The 4,849-nt window shown below is 44.9% G+C and overlaps 1 non-coding gene across 1 annotated transcript; it reads left to right on the top strand.

Moving 5' to 3' along the window:
* The first annotated feature begins 1,827 nt into the window (after positions 1-1,827).
* Positions 1,828-1,901, top strand: Trnat-ugu (transfer RNA threonine (anticodon UGU)). The gene has a single exon. It is a non-coding gene; the product is annotated as a tRNA-Thr (tRNA).
* The last annotated feature ends 2,948 nt before the right edge of the window (positions 1,902-4,849 follow it).

Genomic DNA, 4,849 nt, shown 5'->3' with positions numbered 1-4,849 from the left:
CCGGTAGTCATGAGGCACAGACACGTGCCACAAATAGTGTAAAGATACATTTTCGTAAACATTGTGTTTGATCATGTACTTTGCTGTATCTGAAGGTGTTGTATTAAGATAATGTAGTCTTCCCTTGTGACTATGTTAAAACACACGAGTGGCATCCGAAAGAAGTGATACATTATTTCAGAACAGAACCTCGCTGAAAGTCAAGTTTCAGCCTCAAGACCTGCGTGCTGTTTTCTGCGCTGAGGACATCAACTTGAAGGCAGCACGTTAATGAACTATAACAGAACCTTCGTATTCCACACAGTCGGCCGTGGTGGCCAAGCGGTTAAAGGCGCTACAGTCTGGAACCGCGCGACCGCTACGGTCGCAGGTTCGAATCCTGCCTCGGGCATGGATGTGTGTGATGTCCTTAGGTTAGTTAGGTTTAATTAGTTCTAACTTCTAGGCGACTGATGACCTTAGAAGTTAAGTCGCATAGTGCTCAGAGCCATTTTTTTGTATTCCACACAGTGCAGTGGAAACAACTAGGTGCCTCAGGCGTACTGCATGCACAGAACAAATGTGCTCAGTGACACGTCATCTGCAGTAATGCAGAGGAGGTAAAGGAGAATGATCGTTATTAACACCAACAATCAATTCATTCTTCCTTTCTTGCCGTAGTAGTTAAGGATCCTCTGCTACCCGGTTAATTTTGACCACGAAGCTCTGTGATCTCCTGTACACAGGTCGACGCTGACGTCACTGCGTCAACAACGCTCTTCGCTCGCCGTGTGTGGGAACTTTGAGTCCTGCGTGGCAGTTCGTGTTTCGGCCGCAGCAGTCGGTAATTACTGGCCCTGGCCTGACAATCCCTGCGCCCGCCGCCGGCCTCAGAGGTTCGGGACAGGGCTGCGAGGACCGGCCAGTGCGTTTGAGCGCCGTCCGACGTCCGACGACCGACGGCCGGGTACACACCGACAGGCCGCGGGCCTCAATAAACCATCCTTTGTGGCGCAGGCGGCGCTTTAATGCAGTTTGCTTTTGCTGCAGGCGCTGCTGCCGGCGGCCACTTTCCGCGGATCTGGAGTCATTAACCGTCCTCTCCCAACCCAATAAATCGTGTCCACCGCCGGCGCTAAACGTAGCAACGCGGTCTTTTAAGCCTCTCGGAGGTTTCTAGCGCTTTCATAGAGTGCTGCAGGGCAAGTTTGTCTAACAGAACAAATAAAATACTACAAGGGCTGCTACCGAAAGAGCACTCTGTTGATTTTAAGTCGTGAGGCACTTGTAAAAAGGATTAGCTGTCCACATCGAGGTATATCAACAACACCTCTCGGCAGCTGAGGGTTTCAGTTAGTCATCATTTATTCCAGGGAAAAGGGCTCTGAGCACTATGGGATTTAACATCTGAGGTCATCAGTCCCCTTGAACTTAGAACTACTTAAACCTGACTGACCTAAGGACATCACACACATCCATGCCCGAGGCAGGATTCGAACCTGCGATCGAAGCGGTCGCGCTGATCCAGACTGAAGCGCCTAGAACCGCTAGGCCACACCGGCCTCCAGGGAAAAGCTGCACGGTCATCAACAGTGTCTATTCTTTCGAGAACAGTTACTGTCTTCATATATATAGTTAAAGGCTACCCAGCCATTGACCTTCGCCTGTGCGAATGCGCACAAGTTGCCCAACATCTTACGGGAATCGCCAAAGCGTGCGCGAGTAGTGAGTGGATGGGCAAATGTCTGTAAGGTACAATACATATGTAGAATTGTGGGCAGTTGGGAATGTGAGTCTCACGGGAAGCGTGCACGGGATAAGTCCCAGCAGTCGCGCTATTCATGTGTGAGCTCGGTGGCTCAGATGGATAGAGCGTCTGCCATGTAAGCAGGAGATCCCGGGTTCGAGTCCCGGTCGGGGCACACATTTTCAGCTGTCCACATAGAGGTATATCAACAACACCTGTCGGCAGCTGAGGGTTTCAGTTAGTCATCATTAATTAGAGAAAGCACTATGGTTTCTTTCTGTATTTGACAGTTACCGACCTCTTGCAATAGCGAAAACGTAAAGTGAACTCCGCAAATAGCGATTCATATAGGCCTGTTATACAATGTATATGATGATATTCAAGACCCTTGAGTCGTACATCAGTGCCCAGTATCTCACATTGGAGTGGCGGCGGTGGATGGGAGGGGGGAGGAGCAGGCTGCTCCATTTCGTGCAAGGAAGAAGAACACAAATATAAACTGTTAACACTAGAATACAACGTAAACTTTGTACAAAAAGCCCTGGCAGCCCATCAATACTGGCCAACTGTGATGTTATCCTCTGCCTATGAAGTCATTGGATTATGGTCTGGATGATCATGTGGTCGATGCACCTCTCCTGTCCCTCGTAAGTTTTCGTTACCTGGAGTCGAAACTACTCGATCATGTAGCTAACTCCTCGGATGGCACCAAGAGGTCCCACCAACGAAAAATCCACGGCAGCACTGGGTGTACAACTCAGGTCCTTCACATGGCAGAAATCTGCTCTGTTCATTCTGGTATGGAGGTGGTCTAAAAGTAAATTGAAAAGTAATACAATAAAATAAAACCACTATTGACAGTTAAAATTGTAGCACCTGTACATCAAATTGGCATCTAATGTACGAATGGATAGTATTTAATACAGTGACTCAGAATGGGCACAAGTGACACCACATACATTCTCTACTCACCAAAGGATTACACAGCGAGTTTTTCATTAAAAATCGCATTTAGATGTTGGTTTGCTAGAACATCGTGTCATTCCTCGTGAAAGAAGGAGAAACGTCTACCACAACAGGTCGGAATTCGGTAGCGGTAGGACCATAACCTACCAAGACGGCGGTGTATCGTTCCCTGACATTCCTGCTCATGTAGGGCGGAATGACGCGTGGTCTATGGCGCCTTGTCACAGCGCGCGCTGTGTCCGCCCCCCCCCCCCCCCCATCGGAGGTTCGAATCCTCCCTCGGTGCATGGATGTGTGTGTTGTCCTTAGCGTAAAATTAGTTTAAGTTAGATTAAGTAGTGTGTAAGCCTAGGGACCGATGTCCTCAGAATTTTGGTCCCACTGGAACTTACCACAAATTTCCTAAACTTTTTTTGTAGGGCGGAATCCAACAACTGTGTAATTAATGGGTCGAATGGGTTCATACGCCAAGTCGCCCAGGATCTCAACAGCCACACGTGAGTAGAGCCCGAGAGGAGAGACATTGGTCGTTCAGCCATGCAGGATCGTACAGCCAAGTCCTGTACCTTGTCACGAACTGGATTTGTTGCAAGAGAAGTATCCACAGAGACATTGCGACGACGTCTGTCTGTCTTATTAACCTGCTTTCGACTGCCTTAAGAGATATGGTATAACATTGGTCTAATAACTTTTAGTGTTTTATGGGATAATGATCTAAAAGCCAAAATCTAGCAGTACCGAAGATAAATATAATAATACGCAGTCAAATGGCTACTTACTCTTTTTGAAAAAGATTATCAGTTGCTTGTTGACATTACAGCAGGAGAAGATGGATAAAGCCTGTAGATGCATTGGCGGTATATTCTGATGCAGTGGCACAAAATGTTACCTGAACTGACGGTTTACTGGGTAGGATATTTGCCTCGTCTTTCAAATGAATGTTTTGGATTCGAAGATGCTGCAAGAAGAGAAATTGCGATGAATGGATGGGGTGGAATAGCGAGTTGTGGAAGGTAAGTGGTCTGGAAAGCTAAATGGAGTATATGTCTTTCTACAGTTTCAAGGTATTTGTAGAATTTAGTGGAGCCAGAGCTGCTGCCAATACAAGAGTAAGTTAGCATGAGATAAATGAGGCATTTGTAGATGAGGAAAATAGTAGAAAGATGCAGACCGAACGTGTAGCTTGTTAGCAGTTTTAGTCATTTCAGGCTTTTGTAATTTTTCCTCCTATCTATGTAATTATGTAGTTATGTAGCTCTCAATTCCTTCGAGCAATCAATCATTCATAATAGGAAACATAATCATAACTCAGTCACTCAAAATGATTCAGAAATTTTACTTGTTAGAATGAAATCAGGCGATGATTCTTCTTCTCTGTAGGCTCGTGCTTTGCGGCAGTCTGCTAGTCTGTACAAATAAAATGCCTCGTATTTTTGGGAGTGTTGTATAATCAGTCGGGAAACCTCAGATCAAGCGGATATTTGGCTTTGATGAAGTGTAACCTTTCGAAGAAGTAATGCAGCTCTTGGATTATTAAATGCAGGTTCGTATCCAGTCTTTCGGAAGTTCCCTTCTGATTAACAACTACCCAATATATCGATGAATATGATTAATTCTCAAATGTCAAACACACACCTTTTGTATGAAGGAGCAATATATATACATATATTTCCCTTTTAATCGTACAATTTCGTATCAGTTATCTTCTGTCATAAATCTCAATATTCAGATTACAATTCTTCAAACAAAGCTCAGGCTAATCGGCAGGAAGACAATCTCGGAAGCCTTTTTTTCTTCTTTTTTTTCTAACAACCACCAGAGAGAGTACTACAAAGAATAATTATGCGCTCATGGCATAGCTATTGTATGTAACTACTTTGGGTATGGATTCTGTGAGTATGAGGATAGAAAATTAGTAAACGTCATTCAAGGGTAGAATTGTATCAGAATAATTCATCGAATGTAAAGAGATATTACACTTTCTACTGGATGATAAGGAGCTGTAGAGTTCAAGTTCGGTTTCTACCAATCCTAAATATTGCGTTAGTGTGAGGAATGGATTGGAATGCAAATTGCTGGAGGTTGACTTTATACGTGACTGCTACGATGACCGCATTTGATCCTTGTTAACATCGTCTGCAATTAAGTCATTTGTAG

Source organism: Schistocerca cancellata, chromosome 8 (assembly GCF_023864275.1).
Source record: "Schistocerca cancellata isolate TAMUIC-IGC-003103 chromosome 8, iqSchCanc2.1, whole genome shotgun sequence".
Taxonomy (NCBI): domain Eukaryota; kingdom Metazoa; phylum Arthropoda; class Insecta; order Orthoptera; family Acrididae; genus Schistocerca; species Schistocerca cancellata.
This window is presented reverse-complemented; position numbering and strand designations above follow the sequence as displayed.